The 19,795-nt window shown below is 42.2% G+C and overlaps 1 long non-coding RNA gene across 1 annotated transcript; it reads right to left on the bottom strand.

Annotated features, from left to right (window-relative positions):
• Nucleotides 1-4,641: 4,641 nt before the first annotated feature.
• On the bottom strand, nucleotides 4,642-6,714 carry LOC124284839. The gene is made up of 2 exons (XR_006900652.1): nucleotides 6,366-6,714; nucleotides 4,642-4,702 (listed from the first exon to the last, which is right to left on the bottom strand). It is a non-coding gene; the product is annotated as an uncharacterized LOC124284839 (long non-coding RNA).
• Nucleotides 6,715-19,795: the final 13,081 nt, after the last annotated feature.

Genomic DNA, 19,795 nt, shown 5'->3' with positions numbered 1-19,795 from the left:
GTTCCTGTGAAGAGCCATGGTTGATGCAAGAGCTCGGGTCTCATGAGGCTTGGCTGGCGGAGGTAGGTTAGCAAAGGTATAGGCACGCAGGATCATAGTTCTCATCCCAAAAGCCAAGGCAGTACGGGAGACTTCCAAAGTCGAGGCAGTAGATATAGGGATGAACAGTCTCACGAAGTCTTCGACGATCCTGCGAGGCAGCTAGATAAATCCTTTAAGTTTCCTGGAGGTCCGGAGATGTTGAAGATATTCTGCCACCATCTGCGGGGATGCCGTAGTAGGAGACAAGATGCCCTTCTTCCTGCAATAAGTTTCAAAACTTTTCCACAACGAAAAGCAGAGTTATCCTTCGAGTTGCACGCAATTTCACCAGAATGTGAGGAAGAAGGGCCACTGGCGGAAATGTGTAAGCGTTCAGATCTTCCCACGGAATGGCCAGAGCATCCAGGTCCCAAGCTAGAAGGTCCTGTATTGGTGACACAAACCGAGGTAGCTGATGATTGAACCTCGTGGGAAAGGGATCTACTGTTGGAAACGTCATTGGAAGGCAAAGAGTCTGAGACACCTGGGGATGTAATTTCGGTCGAGACAGAGCATCTGCGATGACATTCTTCACCCCAAAATGTGGTTGGCCCGCACCAAGATTTTGAGAGAATCCACCAGGTTGAAGTATCGTTGTGTCCACTGTAGACGCCGTGGAGACCCTGTTGACCCCATTCTGTTGATATGCTACACCACCGCTGCGTTGTCCGATATGACCATGAGAGAGGTTGATTGTAGAGCATTCTGCCAGTGACTGATTGCTAGAATCACTGCCCTGAACTCCAGAATATTGATGTGAGAAGCGGGATCTTCGGAAGATGGGCTACTTCCCTAATCGCCCCGTTGAACAGAGAATTACCCGACCAGGGTGGGCAAAACAGGTTCGTTCTGAATCTGTCTTCCCAGGATGAAAATTGTAACAGTCCTCTACGCCTCATAGCCGTGGACATAGGAGAAGAAACGAGCCAAGAGATCTAGGATGGTTTTGAATTGTTCCTGCAATAACACCATAGCCGCTCGGATGTATGCTTGCTGATGGGTTGTAGCATGTGCGACAGACATGACCACCGCTTCAGTAGTTGTCAACATTAAGTTCAATGGAGCCATAATCTTCCTTATGGACGCATCTAAATGTATCAGTTCATGGTCTTCGACCAGAAAGGGCGAATAATCTCTCTGTTTCGTCCCCAACAGCGTGATATCATCATCTACTGGAGGAGAGGCAATCATAGATGACAATCCATGTACATGAGCCGATGCCAAGTTGAAGCGAGGCTCAGCAAAACCATCTTTAATCTTCCTCAAACTAGCAAAAGCCTCATCCAGGGACGCAGTCAGCTGAGTGATGCACGGTCGGGGAGGGAACATGATAGAAGCAAAGTCTCCAGTCTTCATATCAAAACTGGATAAAATGTCATCCTTCGAAGTACTACGCTGTAACTTGAGGTTATCAGCAGTCCAGATAAGTAGCTGAGGTGAGTCAACAGCATCCACACTCACATCCGAAGGAGACATACTTCCTGAAGACATAGACGGCTTTGATGAACGTAGAATCTCTTGCACAGGCACCGCTAGCGTAGTCGAAAACCCTGATGACTGAGTAACAGGAGATGACACTGGCTCCTGATGCTGTAGCTGATGCTACGACCAACACAAAGGCATCAAAGTCCATAGGTTGAGACGTTGGATTCCAGGAATCTGGCAAAACAGATCTCGCCGTCGAAACTGTAGCAGAAGGAACTGAAGATGAGGTATGTCACACAGCGAGGATGAACATACAGCTGATTGAGTCATGCCCACATGAGATGATGGCACTTGTGTGGTAAACGCTGAAACCTGAGGAAGCGTTGAACCATGAACCACTCCAGCAGCTTGAGACCATACCGCACCAGGAACACCATAAGTAAGCGTTGAGCCAGGTGGCCCATAAGTGAAACTCGCAATAAGAGTGAGCCTTGATCCAATAACGCTTTGAGTAAGCGCTGAACCAGGACGGCCGTGAGAGAGTGCTGAATTAAAAGCAGCATGATGAAGCGTCGAACTAGTAGGGAGCGTCAAACCGGAAACGCCAGAAGCAAATGCCGAACCAGGAGGAAATGCCGAACCAGGAGGAAGTGCCAAACCAGGAAAAGAAGGGTTAAGCGCCGAACCAGGAGGAAGCACTGAGCCGGGAAAACAAGGGTTAAGCGCCGAACCAGGACGAAGCGCCGAACTGGGGAAACAAGGGTTAAGCGCCGAACCAGGAGGAAGCGCCAAACCGGGGAAACAAGGGTTAAGCGCCGAACCAGGAGGAAGCGCCGAACCGGGAATACCAGGGGTAAGCGTCGCACCGGGAAGAAGCGCCAAACTGGTAGTAAGCGCCGAATCCATCCAAAGCGCCACACTGGAAGAGAGCGGCGCTCTGAGTAGCCACCTGGGATCCGTGACAAGCGGCGCTCTGCCCGTATATAACTGTCTTAATGAGAGTGTCACTCCCGAGGTAAGCGCCGCACTGGTTGAAAGCGCCGCACTGCCTGTAACCGTCACTTGTGATGTAATAGTATGAGTAGTCGCCACCTCCGACCCATTAGGGCGTTGAGTCACATTTACCAACAAGGATGGCCGTGGTTGTATGTCAGATGTAGACAAAACAACAATATGTGGAGGTGACGAATCTTCCAAAGTAATAGAACTAGACGAATGGGGTCAGAACAGTTGAAGCACAGAAAATCTTCTTTAGGAGATTTGGATTTAGAACGTATTGCAGATTTTATTTGGCGATCTTATTTAGAACACTTCAGCTCCAATGGACCTTCCGATGGATTCCTCGGATCTCTATCTGCCTTGCACCTGCTAGCTACCCGACGATACTCTGAGAATGCATCGTCGTCCAGGTTAGCACATAAACTACAACGTTTAGACCAATCGCATCGTTCATGGCAATCCACGCAAGAGTTATGAGGGTCTGCTGCCAAATAGTTACTATTGCATCTATCACAATGATTGCGTTTCTTTGAAGCGTGACGATTTGCTTTCCCGATAGTAGAAAACACAAACAAAAAACTCTCTTAAACAGCGTGGCGACAAGAAAGAGAATGACAAGTAGAGGTGGTCATGTGATCGTTTAGGCGAGCCCCACGCTTTGATGGATGATTGACAGGCATTGATGTCAGGGTGGGTCAGAGGCCAGTTAGATTTGACTCAACTTAGTTTCCACACATGGTCGTAGAAGAGAGAGATGGTGCATACCGTGAGATAGGATAAGTTATAAAATATATATTAAAACCCTCAAAGGGTTCAAGATTACTTAATGACAAGTGTATTTCTAAAAATGACAAACTTGAGATTTGTACTAAATGGGAAATGATATTTAATGATTGTGAATTTTCAATACACATTTCTGCAAATAGTTATTTATACTAAAATATAATTATTCAAAATGAACCTGACTGACAATGATTTGTCTACCGTTAGTTTGCAATGATGTTTCTGAGAGCATTTGTTGTGCTTATTAGGACTGTTGTGAAACCATAAAATTCTGGAATGATCTCGAAATCAATTAATAACTATTTACCATGAAAAATAAACATTACAAATATTTGATTTGGTTTGGTACATAACATAATGATGTATTACTAAATCAAATCATTATCTCTGCAAAAAAACATATCAATTTATGTAAATTTAAAAAATCAATTCCAAAATTCATTAAATATAAAAAGGCATCAAAATAGATATTTTCTGTTCAAAACTTTATTTTCAAGGGAAACAATGAAATTGATAAATTCAGTCTTAAGTCTTAAATGGAATTCACTCATGCCAATATTCAGCAACAAATTATAATTACATCTTTACACCTTTTCTGTGTTTGTTGTTACTGTATACCTTTGACTATGGGAACAAATAAAAAAAATACATAAAAAAACATGGGAATGTTAAGATACAATATGAATACACTTTGTCAAACTGATTTTAAATCATAGCTTTTGTGCAAACAGTAACAAGAGGGCACAGAAATCTACATCCTTTTCCCTTTCAATGGTGCATAAAATCACCAGAAGTGTAAACATAAGAGAACATACCATTAATCCTGAAGCATATGAGCACAAGTTACATAATAATGACTACACCGAAATCTTTCACTCACTCCCTACTCTTAAAGCTTTCAATATCTTGTAATGCCATGAATTAGAAATGGTACCCTGGTACTTTTCAGTGACTGAGTTTTGCATTTGACAGCAAAGACTGAAGTCATACATTCATAATAATAATAATCATAATAATGTAGCATTCATCAGTCCTTTAATGTTTGTATGATGCTGTACCATTCTTTTTAATTGACTCTGCATTATAATTAACATCCCAGACTACTCCAGCTGTACCATAAACTAGTTTACCAAGACTGACTACCGCCTGGTCACCTGACTCAACATAGGGAGTTTTTCCTGGGGACCTATTTTCACCTATATAGATACAGCACTGTTGTATGACATGGGATAACAGATGTGCCCACTTGCCTAATTAAATGCTAAATCTAAAAATTCAACAGTGCCCCTGCATACAGTTCAGATTGCTCCTCTTCACAGCAAGAATAGGCATCAACTGAATTCCAAGCTTTTCCTCAACAAACTGTTGATCTGGACTGGTGGGCAACCCAACATGGGATGGTATGGTGAACAACCTGTAAACATATGAAGTTATTTATACACACAAACATTTGTTTTTAATGCCATAATATAAATAATAACTGCATCCATGCGTTGATGTTTTCTGAGTAACCATGAAGGGATGCACAAAATAGACACAGATGTTGAGATTTAACTTAAAAATGCCTTATTTGACAATTGAGGTTAAAATGTAACATCAAAACAGAAAAGTCTAACTACAGTATATAACATTGCCAAAAAAGGAGCATACCTGTTAAGTTGTCATGACAAAAAGATGTGAACTGTCAAATACATTGATTCACTTAATGGAAAATTAACAAATACATCTTCAGCCATGCATGTGCAAATGAAACTAGCAAAATATCTCTATAATCCTAACAAAAGTGGGGTCAATTGTCTGATTGTGACTATGGCATACAGTGTTCATGAATTACTACCAGTTTGTGGTGGTACCAACGGTTCACAAAAAAAGCTGAGCCTATATTGCCTGACCACTGAGTGGGAACCTGCAAGTCCAATACATCTGTTCTTTGTTTGTGGCTCTGCCCTAACGTTGATATGTTCCAACTTACACCAACAATAATTTCCTTCATATCAAGCATCAGGAAGATGCCTTTACATCTGTGACCTTAACCATGGACATGACCTTTATAGATTACATATCATATTTCAGATCCCATATATATTATTTGTTATTTATCTCCTACTCTTCCCTGATATTAGGGATGGTGAGTTAAGACTTATGACAATTATTGTTCCCATTTCAATGCATAATTAGTAGTGTTGGGAATTGGTTAAAATTGATCATCGGTCCATTACAACCGATCAATCATCGAAAATAATTGGTTAGGATCATTTATCAAATGTTCCTGTTACCTTTGTTAATGCACAAAATAATTTACAAAAAAACCCATGTAGTTCTTTGGGTTTGGGGGTAAATTGCACAAAATGCATTTTCATACTTCACATATTTAAAGGATGGCTAGTATGTGAGGAACATAAATTTCCAGGAGTCTTTAAGATAAATTCAATCATGACTTGGAACAAGCTTGTAGTGCTTATGAAATGTAAATAAAATGACTCAGACAAACCAACCTTGTGAAAAAATATTGTTAATGCAAACAAGTGTTCCAAAACTGCTTGTGTTCGATTATGAGAAAACATTTTCGATTGCTTGGTCATTTAGTCACTGCGACCAATCTTCGATTATTTCAATTAATCAGAACACCACTAATAATTGGTTGACTGCTCACTTAAACTCAGAGCCTTGGTCACATTGTGGTATTCTTGGATTTGATCCACAAAGTCAATGGTATGTTGCCCCACTGGTGTTTTCTATATCAGGTTTCAAATTTGCTTCATTAGGAAATTTGGGATAACAAATGCCTGTCACCCTGCTTATCAATAAACTCCTGTACGGATTCCTAAGAATTTTTCAGCATAATACCGGTTTATCAATGTTCTTATATTTTCGGAATTTTGGATCCTGAACCCAACAAACGCTGTGTAAATTTGTGGATGTGACATTATGAAGTCCAGACTGAGGAATCACTATTTTCCTGTCCCCATCAATAATTTCCAGTCTGTATTTTCCATGGACAGGGTTGTGGATTTCTTTCAAAGGTAAATCAAACTTGTTCATTTTCTTACAAAAATGATAAAACTTGACAATCTTACTTTTCTGGGGAATGTCACCTCCTTCAAGTTTTAATCTAAGGCAGTCGTGATGTCATTTGAAATAACACCAATTCTATTTCTTGAAGGTTGAGCCTGAAATGCATCAAAATCCATCATTAGGTTCAATTGTACCTCATATGTTTGTTTCTATTTTATCTCACATTATGTGATTAATGTTAATAATGTTATATAACTTATTGAGTTATCTTACAAAAGTTATTAACAAATGTATACAATACAAAAGGTACACACAAGGACCCTCTTTATTCTATATGGAGTGTTATTCCACAAAAAAAATGAAAAGAATAAGACAAACCAAACTGAGGTAAAACATATTTTAATGTGGTTGCCTCATCAGCACTAAGATTACTCTGTAGAGTTTATTTGGGTAAACATACTGACAGTATGGTACAATGAACATATCACTGCACAATAGATTATAACGTAATAAACACATATGAAACACATAAACAGTCACTGAACACTATATTAATGCACACCATTTTTAACATACCATATCAAGATGTAATCGCACCCAAATAGTTCAGCTGCTGCCTATACTTAATATGTGGCTGATTATGAATTAGGGCAAATGAGACACTAACATGACTAACAATTATCTTCTAACTAAGAAACAAAGGCTAGGTTCTGTATGTACTGTTAGGATGGATTACTTGTTGAAGTGGTAGTACATCTCAGTGATGTATTAATGGTAATCATAATAATTATAAAGCCTTTTAAAATGGAAAAGAAACATATATTATCCAAGTCCTTCAAATCCATTAAATCCTTTCTTCAATATACATAATAATTGTCAAAACATATCACATTTATACAAGTTGTACACATGAAACCATGTTATATGCAAGATTACACTTTCTCAGTAAAGTACACATTCTAGACATGTTTGGGGTTCAGTCCCATCTAGGATTTGAACCGACTCTCGCCACCAAATCGTCAACATACAAAGTCAGTGATCTAGCCAACTCAGCTGTGAACATAATTATATTGTCAGACTTTCACCGCACCTAGTCAAATACATCCAAAATGGCCTTTGGTCCAAAATGTGTTTTACATGCTCTAACCTTGAACAGAGTAAATGACATGGCAACTAAATAATATTTCACATGTGGTAGTCTCCAAAGCAGTTTGCAAAAGAAAATTATTTAGGTGATAAACAGCTGGTGTTTCCTTTTGATATATTTTGCTGTAATCTTCAGGTTATTATAAATATGAAATGGATACTTACATGCACTTACATGTTGCATGAAATATCACTAAACTACATAAGTCAATAATGCCTTGTCTTCCTATGTGATGTTTATATGTGTACTTATGACCCTTCTGCAGCTGCCCTTAAACATACAGAAAGGTCTTAATGTTGAAAAAAATGGAGACATCTGCACTAGGCAAATCTGTGTTTTATGTACTGTATGTGTACATGTGAGTGAGAGAGTGAATTTAGTTTTATGCCGCATTTAGCAATATTCCAGCAATATCACGGCAGGGGACACCATATATAGGCTTCATCCATGTGGGGAATCGAACCTGGGAAGCAAACTTAAACCAGTGGGCTACCCCATGCCCTGTATATGTGTACATGTCACTTAAAATTTTTTAAAAAGAATTGGATGAAGCTTCAATACTTTTCCCTGTCCAATATGTCTATATGGCACAAGATACAGAGAGATTTGTTACACTGAAAAACTTGTAAGAGATAAATTATGTCTATTTCATTAATGTTTTGCAAAATGTATTTCTGCATTAATAAAGAATGTTTTATAATCATACAGATACCATGGGAGTTTATTCATTTGTCACATAAAAAGAGTGTCATGGGATAATTTCACGCAACATCATATTTAGAATGACAGAAAATCTTTAAAACCTCAAAACTAGTAACTATGCAACTTCCTGTTCATTAATGGTCAGTTGTTTGCCTTCCTCTGCTGACATCATCAAATCATAGCAGAGTCTGCTACATTAATAGAATATGGTTTTGATATTCATGACCTGATGTGATTGAGATAGTTTAAAACTGTTTCAACACACACTCCTGCATTGCTTATATTGTAAACTAACAACTGTCCAGGTTTGATAAACCATTTATGTGAGGGCTAACACCAGTGTCTGATCTTTAATTTATCCCCAAAGTCATTTGTGTAAGCATTTTTGATGTAGGCTTGTGATCTAAGTAGAGAGGAATCAGAAACATTGTTCAAAGTTAGAAAGCACAGAATTCAGGCCAGAAATTGGCCAGGGTCACATTAAACAGCTTTAAAGTCCTGACATATGTAAGGCTGAATAATGAATTTTGCCAGAAAGTATAAAGTAAGGGGTTGGAATATGCCTAGCAATGTGAAACACTGACCAAAGAACCCTACTGCCTGTTAAAGCCAGGAAATTGAAATTGAAACAGATGAAAGCTCTTTGAGACCACAGCATGAAACAAAATTACACATGAGTATCAATTCATCAAGCTAAGACTTTGAAATACTTCCATGAAATAAAAAAAAATGTAATTTTTAGAGTAAAATTGATATTTTATACTTATCCTGACTCATGCTCTTTTGCTTGTCTTCTTCTTCTTGCGAACATAGTGGAACACTTGTATCTCCTTATTTGAAGCTCCCTTCAAAATAAAATCACTAATTGGTACTCACCACGAGTTGCTCCCCTTTGTCTCCCCTGGCGGGAAAAGGTGTCGCCACCCTCTGGCCATGTGCTCCACTCTCTCCTGATTTAGCGAGCCCAACACTTGAATTTACAGGGAAATCCAAAGTGTTATGTGGGGAGGATGGGAGGAGCTAACCTCATGAGTCAGGATAAGTATAAAATATCAATTTTACTCTAAAAATTACATATTTTTCCTTATCCTGACTCATGCTCTTTGCTTGTAGCATCCTACGGAGACGGAGGTGGGTAACAGAATACTTTGGATTTATAATTAGTGATTTTGTATAGATATACTGTAATATCCCCTACGGGAACTTCATGAAGCCTTAGATTTAGGATGTTTCCTGTATAAAAAAAACCATAGGTTATATAAAGCCATTAAAGGGAATTACATTATGAATATATTGAACAATACATATAAATTATATATATATATATATAGGTGACTCTGATAGAGGCACTGAAATTGACTATATCAAGTATATGCTTAAGGTAGAATACTTAAGCTGAACATATATACATAGCCCTAAAACTCCTTAGAGTTATAAGCTAGATGAGTATGTATAAAATACATATTAATCTTGTGAGGCTAATATTTTAACGCCCTCTGAGGGACTGTCAGTTGCTGGCGAGGACCAGTGGTCGAAATGGTGAATGCCAGAGACATCTTCTGTAGTGATGTCTCTTAGGTAGTGATTAGCAAATACCATGTTAGATTTCCAATAGCATCCTTCCATAATCGTGTTTCAAGGAACAGTTACCGTGTAGGGCGAGGGTAGAGGCCAGTGCCCTGATCTCATGTGGATTTGATGCTGTTGGTGGGTCCAAGCCTGCTGCCTTGTAGGCACGGGAGAATGACAGTCCTTATCCAAATAGATATTGTGGTCCGTGACACTTCTGTTTGATTAAGTGGCGATAATGGGATGAATAAGCGTTTGAGAAATCTTCTCCTTGTTTTGGATCGTCGTAAATAAACTTTGAAGCTCTTACGGACACAGTGATAGGTCTTGTGTATCTTGTGATCGAGAATAGAGGATAGCGCCCGGGATGTGGAATAATCTGTCTGGTTGACCTGGCAGTTGATTCTTTACAATGAAATCCCATCTTAATCCGAGGTGTGCTGTGTTATGATTGTCATCAAACTGTATCCTCTACGTAATCCAGGCGTGAATTCAGACATTCTTGCTGCTGTGGCTAGCGATAGCAGAAACAATGTTTTCTGTGAGAGAAATTCAAAGTTTGTCGATTCAAGGGTTCATAGACCTCACTTTCGTGAGGTGTTGTAACACTACATTCAGATCCCAAGCTGGAAGCGTGGAACTTCCGCTTTTGGTCCTCCAATCGGAAGCTCGTAGTAAGGCCAGTAACTCTGGAGATCTTGTCAATTTGACACCCGTTCTCATGGTGATTACAGAGCTAAGCGGCAAGATATGTTGATATCGTTGAACCTTTTAAATGTTTGTTTTGGCGTAGGTAACACAAATAGTCTGCCACTTGAGGTTGTGAAGCCTCTCTTGCTGTAAACCCTTTCTTTGTTGCATAATTTTGAAACTGTGCCACTTGTCGTCGCATTACAAGTTACGAGTTGAGTAACGTAAAGGCAAAGCGTGACTGCTTTTGCGCCCTGGCAGAATATCCTCTCTTGTTTAAACACATTTGTATACAGTCCATGCGTGTAGTTGGAACATTGCTGGGTTTCCGTGCACTTGTTTGGTGTGAGGATGAATTAACAGGTTTCGCGGCGCTTGGGTAGCTCCAGTGTTGGTTGACCGATTTCTTGAATTAGTATGGAAACCCGCGTTCTGGCCGACCAGTAGGGGCGACGACCAAAGTGAGTTGTAGGCTCTGTGTTTGTCTGATTTTCTGTAATACTTGAGGTATTATTGCTGGCGGCGAAACGCGTGACGCATTGAGGCCTTCCATGATAGACTTAGAATCCGTTGCCCAAGCTTGGGGATCTGGGACTGGTGACACGAATAATGCGATAGCTGATTGTTGAATCGGCGTGGCGAATAATAAGTCTATTAGCGGCTCTAATTGCTTGATTATCTGTGCAAAAATTTCCCGGTTGATCATCCACTCTGTCGGTGATGGTAGATGAGGCCGAGAGAGAGCGTCTGCTAGTATATTTCTGGCTCGGGAATGTGCACTGCTCTGACATGTAGATTTAGATCTTGTATTAAATCGAACAGTTGAAAACTTAGGTTCAAAAGGTTCATCGATCTCGTTGAGCCTTGCTTGTTTATGTAGAACGCCACTGTCGAATTGTCTGTATGGATCATTAGGCGCATTTTGTAGAAATGTGCTCCAATGTAGAATGGCGTTGATTACAGCTTTCATTTCTAGACTGTTTATATGGAGTTTGCATTCTTGCTGATTCCATAACCCTGATATCGTGTGGTTGGTGAGATGAGCTCCCCAACCTTGGAGTAATGGCGTCTACATACAGATGGGTTTTGTATTCCTGCTCTGCTAAACAAATCCCTTCGCAGACATTCGATTTCTTGGTCCACCATAGTAGATGTGGTCTGAGATGTTTTGGTAGACTGAATGGTTGTACATCGTTGAGATGTCGTTGATGAGGACCTGTAGGGGGCGTAACTGTAATCTGCCTGTGACAGTCATGTCTTGGGCTGATGTGAGAAGACCTAGTAGGCTCTGCCATTGTCGCGAGTGGTAGCGGAGAGTAGAGCTGGTGGAATGGTCTGTTGTATCTTGAGCCAGCGGTCTTCTGGTACCATAATACGGTTGCGATTTGTGATGAATCGAATACCTAGGAACTGTAGGTCTTGCGATGGTACTAGGTCCGACTTGCGTAAGTTTACTAACCAACCTAGTTGTGTTAGTAGCTTTATGATGTAATTTAACTGTAGTTTGAGGCGCCAGTGGATCTTGATCTACTTGTATCCCGTCGTCGAGGTAAAAGCGCTCGTAGCCCTTGGCGATGTAGAAATTTGATAATCGGTTTACGTTATCCTCGTGAATAGCCAGGGGCTGATGATATTCGAATGGGAGTACTTTCCACTGGTAATGTAGCCCTTCTAGAGTAAATCGTAGGTATTTCCTGGAATCGGGATGAATGGGGATGTGCAAGTAGGCATCCTGTAGATCTATGCTGCCCATGTAGTCCATAGGGCCGAATCATCTGGCGTAACTGAGGTAAATGTATCATCTTGAAACCGGTGGTTTTAACGTGATAGTTCTTGTTGAAAAAGCTCATGTTGTAGATGAGTCTGTATTTCTCCGTGGAGTTTTCTTGGGAACTAGGAAAACTGGGGAGTAGAAACCTGGTTCGACATTTGCTTGATCTATTACTTCTATGGCCTGTTTGGATAGGAGTGATGAGACAGCCTCTTTTATCTTTGGTAGTTGTTAGCTTGTAAATGTCGAACTTGGGGGTTTGATTGTCAGCGGAGGCTTGTCCTGTAGAGGGATCTGAAATCCGTGTTGAATAATGTTGGAGCGTAAGGATCTTGCAGTATTCCCCAGTTTTCCCAGTGTAGTTGGAGGCGTCCACCCACTTGAGCTGGTTGTACTGGAGCGGCTGGGGTGGAAGACTCAGTCGTTCGAACCTGTGTTTCAGCGTCTATAATTGCGGGAACCTCTGGGTGTCCTGCCTCTTCCTGATCCTCCTCTATAGTTGCCATATGGGCGAAAAAGAATCTTTACCTCTAGAGCTGGCTATCTTCCTGTCTCTTGCTCTTTGTAGGCCCGTGAACTTAGATCTGCCTGAGTATCTTTGTGAAGTCTGACCGAATGGCGCTGGCTAGTGTGTCCATCGATCTAATCATAAGGACTTCCCTGGAATCCTTAGAGACTTCCTTGGCGACCTTGTCGATTTCTCCGTCAAAGATGGATGTTGTCGACCCGGGGGCTGTATAAAGTGGGGCTGTAAAGTTCTCCCCAATTACAGGAGGCGAGGAGGCCTTGGCGGCGAGCTAAGGTCAGTGCTGCTGAAACAGATGTAAGATGATCCGTTAAAACTGCTGATCTTTCTTTTGCATAAGTAAGGCAGAATAAATCATTCTATCATCTTCCGTCGTGGAATCCGAATCTAGTAATAAGAGTCTCATTGATGCGTCCTAGATCTATTTAACCCAAAGAACATCGTCTCGTCATGGTTTCTATATGAGCCAACTTGCGATCATCCATCTTGTAAATCTTGTTCTTTACATCGCTGATGATCTTATAGTTCTCATCGATGTCCTGGGCCTTGTAGAAGGAGTCCATGTTATCGTGGAGAACTTCTTGGCTTGAAAGTTGGGTAGATGTGGTATCTGAACTTTCGTAGCTTTCTGGAAAGCTGCATCTAGATTCTGTGGCACTGCTAATGTCGAGGTCGATCGGGGTAGAGTGATTGCATCTGGATCATCTTCCTTCATCAAATCGTCTGAGCTGTATTGCCACTTTTAGATGGTGATGTGAGATCTAGGTTATTGACCATCCAATACCGTATCTCTGCATCAGAAAATATGATTCCTCCATCATCCTCAAAACCATCATCATTAATAAATTGTAGATGCTCTTCGGGACTGCGTGTAGCTGTCTGTATATCTGATGAGGTTTGTGGCGATCTAGTTGACTTGTGCGCCCGCTCTATGTGGAGATCTGATGGGTGATCGACCTGGTGATGAACGGAGGGAGATCGTCTATGGGATGATCTTCTCCGGAGAGACTTGTGAGGTGAATGTTGATAGCCGGCGAAGCTCTTCGGCAGTCCCTCGATGTTCTTCTAGACGATGAAGATCTGGAATCATATGTCGCCGCGAATGCCTTCCGCGAAGCTTCATTTCGCGTCGGTCGAGGGGATGATGATATGACCTTGAAGGCTTCCGTGATGTCTGATGGTCTGAGTCCATATCTAGAGATGAAATCGAAGATGGTGATGATCTCTCCGCCTTCGCGAAGGCCTTCGCGAAGAGCTGTACATCTAGGTCCTTCGTCAAGGTGGTGCGGGACTTCGCTTCGCGAAGGTGACATCGTCTTGGCTGCTACGTTGACGGGGGTGCCTCTGGGGTGCTGTCTACGTTGGAGCCTTCGCCGAAGGCTTCGGACCCTGCTAGCGCGGTTTGTAGTGGTCCTCCATGATGTTCATAATCTGCCGCATCATGTCTTCTGGGATGATCTGTGGCCGAAGTCGTCGGCGTCTTTTCTGCGATGGGGTTCACATCAATGGCGTCTGGCGTCGGTGTGTAGAGGCATCAGGCTGCATGGAGATCTCTGCAGAAGTCACAGTCGCTGACACGGGTCGCTTCTTCTGCCGTAAGTCGGGGATGATTATCGGCTGATCATCGTAGAGGCCCAACTCTGCTGCTGGAGCGATCTCGGCTGAGAAAGTTCTTGCTGTCTTCGTGATTTCCCTTTGGAAGTCTGCGCTGCCCTGGGTGTCCTCAATCTGCGTTGAGGCGGCGATGAGAGCCCTCTTAGACTTAGTCTGCAATGGCCGGGATGTCTGGGGAGGCGGTCGTTTCTTCGAGGTAACGGACTGCGTCCCACGTTCCTCTGCCGCAGGGGTCTCTAGCAGAACACCAGGCGGAGAGGGTCGATCGCTAGCAGCTGACTGGAAGGAATATCTGGACTCTCTGCCATGTTTTGCCCTTGTTTGCGTGATCTATCTGCAGCACGTCTTAAGAGCATAAAGATGATATTTATTAAATGCAGAATGAGATAAATTAATGCAGTAACTGCAACGTGAATTAAGCGCTGCACGTAGAACAACTAGGGCATATTACATGTGGATCGGAGGCAGAAAAGCGTAATCTACAAATCGTACAGATTTTCATAAGCGTAAAGCTAGCTGAACAATCCGCGAATACACGTGAATAAACAGTAGAAATCACGATAATTAATCAATACAAATAGTAAAGGATACTAGCTATACCTCTATAGTAACCTATGAGAGGTAAAAACTAAGAGATTATCAAAGGATATGTGTGTAAGGAGACACAAGGCGCTCTCACATCCTGCTCACTGGGCGAAGAAGGAGAGAGTGGAGCACATGGCCAGAGGGTGGCGACACCTTTTCCCGCCAGGGGAGACAAAGGGGAGCAACTCGTGGTGAGTACCAATTAGTGATTTTATTTTGAAGGGAGCTTCAAATAAGGAGATACAAGTGTTCCACTATGTTCGCAAGAAGAAGAAGACAAGCAAAAGAGCATGAGTCAGGATAAGGAAAAATTTCACTGTTTGCTGTTTTGAGAATGCTAGACTTGCCAATTTCATATATGAAAAACAAAATGAAAAAAATCCAGATAACTTATGAAGTTTATTAGTTACCCTGCCCAAAAGTGATTATTATTCATCAGAAATATCTAATGGCTGAGGTTGAGAGAGTTATGAAATTTGAGATACAGCCTTCAGGGGACTGGGGCACTTAAATGTACTGTATGTACCTACATGTTCAAGTACCACAACTTGTTCAAGGTGGTAGAGGATATCAAGGTGAAAGGAGGGTGCACACACTGCCAACATCAGACCGACTTGTTGAAACACAACATTGGATGTGAAGGCTTCTGATTCTGCTGTATGTGCAAAGATACACCTCCCCAGTCACCATCAGTCATTCTCCAAGCTGAAAATAGTGTCAAGATCATATTAAATGTTCAATCATAAAGACCATAACAACCATGAGACAGTTTTTTGAGAAACTAAATAATTGTTTGAAAGTCATGAGAGAAAAAAGTTTATTCATATGCAAAAAAGGGTGTAACAGAAAGAATGGATCATATGCAACACTGTTTACTTAAGATAAGAGGGTTTTGTGACATATTGTGCCATCAGCAGTGAACACATTTCATACTCACAATACTCATATCATATGACTTTACACACAGACACCCAAATTGTGTCAGTGGTGACTTTATCCTAATTTGTTGTCAATTCATCGGTTTCAACAAATTTAGAAGCCAGGTAACCATTACCATGTGGGCTCTTGTCACTGTTAGACCACAAATCAAGGCTACATTCAAATCAAGGCCACTAAAACAATCCATTCAACTCAAGCAGCCCTAGCTTCACTCCCTTAAATTAGTCTCTATAACAATGCCAACTTGTATCCATGGTGAAACATAAATAGGAAAGCATATACATGTAATGTATGAATTACTAAAATGTGCACTCACCTTTACATGTTGCACAAAATCAAATGTTTTCCCATTAACTTCCAAAGCAACATTAAAAACAACCAGCCTGTTAACAGCCAATACATGTAGTACATATAGCCTCAGACCACTTTACTATCTACAGTGACATGCCATGGCCAGAGCACCATAATTAATATCTGTCCTAAACTGTCCTGTGGCATGCTGACCAACCTATTACTTCTCACTTACCCAGCATAATATCGGTCTGGATCGAGTATTTCAGTTTTGCTGTATCCACTGTCAACAACGGTCACCGGAATTTTCGAGCTGAAATACACTAAACAGCCTTGAACTTGGGGTCAAATCATGAAAGGCTGGAGTCAATAGCATGTGCAGATTGAGGACAAAAACAAATGGCAATAAAGTAAAATGTCTGATCTTTCATTTAAGCTGTCACAAGTCACCCTGAATAAATTAGCACAGACAAATCAGTGCATTTAAACAAGGCACTACGTTCTCCTATTTTCTTTCCGGGTCATGGTAAAACTTAGAGGAGTAATACAGGAGTGTGAAAAGCGCAGACCCCAGTTTCGCATTAAAATGTAACCTACTTGAAAATATCTCTGCACACATTCTTCAGAAGCAATCAGGTTAAAAAGAAGCAACTACACATTGAAAAAATATGGTTAGTTTTAATTAGTGGATGAATGCACATTTTAACAACATAAAATCATCCAATCACTGCTGTCATTTGATTCAGTCAGCACTGAAGGCTCTCTACGATGCTTTAAAATAAAAAGGCACAGCAAAAACAACATGCATTTCATTTCCTACCAGTCCCCTGGGGTGCTTGGGGCTGGATGAAGCTCTCCTGGGCAGCTGGCAGAACCTCTGTAGTGCACACTGACTGTCCGCCTTGACGCGCCGAGGAAGCGGCCACGCTAGGCTGAAATGGGAGAGAGATTGAATGAAATTTTCAGTCTAGAGGGGGTTGTACATGGTCAAAGGGATCAGGTGGGGCCTCTGCACCAGCCAAAAACAGCCAAGAGGGTCCAGGGAAGGGCCAAGACATCATTGTGCATTTAAGGTTTTCTGTGCACTTAAGGACTCCTATAGGAAACCTTAAGTGCACAGAAGACCTTAAATGCACAATGGACCATTTTAAAAAAGGCACAGCAAAAACAACATGCATTTCATTTCCTACCAGTCCCCTGGGGTGCTTGGGGCTGGATGAAGCTCTCCTGGGCAGCTGGCAGAACCTCTGTGGTGCACACTGACTGTCCGCCTTGACGCGCCGAGGAAGTGGCCCAGCTAGGCTGAAATGGGAGAGTGAGTGAATGAAATTTTCAGTCTAGAGGAGGTTGTACATGGTCAAAGGGATCAGGTGGGGCCTCTGCACCAGCCAAAAACAGCCAAGAGGGTCCAGGGAAGGGCCATTGGTAGTGTTTCCCGTCTAGGATAAATCTTAGATATTTCCTTGAATTGGGATGAATCGGAATGTGTAGATATGCATCTTGCAAATCTATGCTGGCCATGTAATCTTTGGGACGAATTAAGTGCCGAAGTTGCGGTAAGTGTATCATGCGAAACGCTGGCGGTTTGCTTAGATAGTCTCTGTTGAAGATGCTCATGTTGTATATGAGACGAAACTTTTCCTTGGAATTTTTCTTGGGCACTAGGAAAACTGGGGAGTAGAAACCTGGTACGATGTTTCGCTGATCCAAAACTTCTAAGGCCTGTTTGCTTAGCAGAGTAGCTACTGTTTCTCTTAACATAGGTAGTTGTGCCGGTTGAAAGTCGAACCTTGGAGGGATGACTGTTAACGGAGGTGTGGCCTTGAGTTGTATTTGATATCCGTGCTGTAGGATGTTGGATACATAAGGATCTTGTAGTAGTCCCCTGTTTTCCCAGTGCAGCTGAAGGCGTCCACCCACTTGAGAAGGTTGTACTGGAACGGCTGGGGGTGGAAGACTCCAGTCGTTCCGAACCTGTATTTCATCGTCTAAATCCGCGGGAACCTCTGGATGATCTGCCTCTTGCTGATCCTCCTCTGAAATTGCTGTATGGGCGACAAAAAGATTCCCTGGGACCTTTTGCTGCAGCCAATTTCTTGTCCCGTGCTTTCTGTAGTCCAGAGAATTTAGACTTGCCAGAGTATCTCAAGGATGATTGCTTAATGACGTTCGCTAACGTATCCATGGACTTGATCATAAGCACCTCTCTAGAGTCCTTAGACACCTCTTTGGAGACCTTGTCTATGTTACCACCAAATAGTAAGGGCGATGACCATGGGGCAGCATAGAGTGATTCCGTAAATTGATTATCCCAATTGCAGGAGGCTAGTAGACCCTGACGACGAGCCATGGTAGTAGCTGCAGTAAGCGCTGACAAGTGATCTGTAAGGAACTGATGGTCTCTTTTCTGCATGAGTAGAGCCGAGTAGATCATTCTATCTTCCTCCTCTGTAGAATCTTTGAACTTGGTGATGAGAGTTTCATTGACAGTTCTAGATCTATTCAATCCAAAAAACATTCTCCTAGAAATGGTATCCAACTGGGCTAATTTGCGATCGTCTATTCTGTAATTTCTGGACTTGGCATCACTGATTAACTTAAAGTTGTCATCAATCTCTTGGGCCTTGAAAAAGGAGTCCATATTGTGACCTGCAAATTTCTTGGCGTTGAAAACCGGGAAATGTGTTGATTGAAATTTCGTAGATTTGGTAAAGGCTGTATCCAGATTAGCTGGAACCGCTGCTATCGGGTCAATAGGAGGTAAGGTGATAGTGTCCGCATCATCTTCCTTCATCAAATAAGTATGAGCTGAGTTCTTGTTCTTAGACGGGGAAGCAAGTTCTAATCCATTCACCATCCAGTATCTAATTTCTGCATCTGAGAATACGATACCTTCTTCCTCTTCTGGCGTAGGATCACATATAATAGAGTGAGGTGGAGTCCTAGATCTGTAAGAAGATCGGCGAGAAAGATTGTGGTGAGCGGACTGGCCAGTGGCTAGTATAGGGAGACCTTGGAGGAGACTTCCTCGGCTGACGCTGGTGGCTTAAGTGAAGCTCTCGATGAATCCCTTCTAGATCTTGTGGGTGAAGATGACTTGGAGCCACTTAACCTTCGTGAAGGTATCGAGAAGGTCAGAGTCAGAGTCGAATCATTATATGGGAGCCTGCTTCCCGAATGACCTCTGTGTTCTACAGGGTGTGAGCTTCGGTGAAGCACTCCTCCTCCTCCGAAAGCCCTTCAGCAACTGGTGAGGATCTGGATCCTTCGTGGAAGCTGACCTGGGGCGTTCTTAGCGAAGGCTTCGCTTCTGGCTGGGTTGCCCTTCGTGGAGGCGCGTTTATTGGCTCTAGGGCCCTACGCGAAGTCAAGGCGGGCTCTGGGGCCCTGTATGACTTATTATGGGTTGGGCTCTGGGGCCCGCGGCTCTGAGGCCTCTGTAAACCGTATCGGTCTTCCATCAACATCATGATTTGGTTAAACAGGTCGTCTGGGACGGTCTGCGATGGCGTTGAGGGTGTCCTCTCTGTGATAGTGACGGGACCCTCAGTTATAATCTCAGGCGTCAGCGTAGGCATCTCTGGTTGCGTGTTGATCTGCGCTGAAGTGACGGTAGCCCGATACTGGTCGCTTCTTATGACGTACATCTGGAATGATA

The sequence above is a fragment of the Haliotis rubra genome, unplaced genomic scaffold (genome assembly GCF_003918875.1).
Source record: "Haliotis rubra isolate DU_JTF1 unplaced genomic scaffold, ASM391887v1 Scf346, whole genome shotgun sequence".
Lineage (NCBI taxonomy): Eukaryota > Metazoa > Mollusca > Gastropoda > Lepetellida > Haliotidae > Haliotis > Haliotis rubra.
The sequence above is the reverse complement of the archived record's forward strand: the minus strand, read 5'-3'. Positions and strand labels throughout refer to the sequence as shown.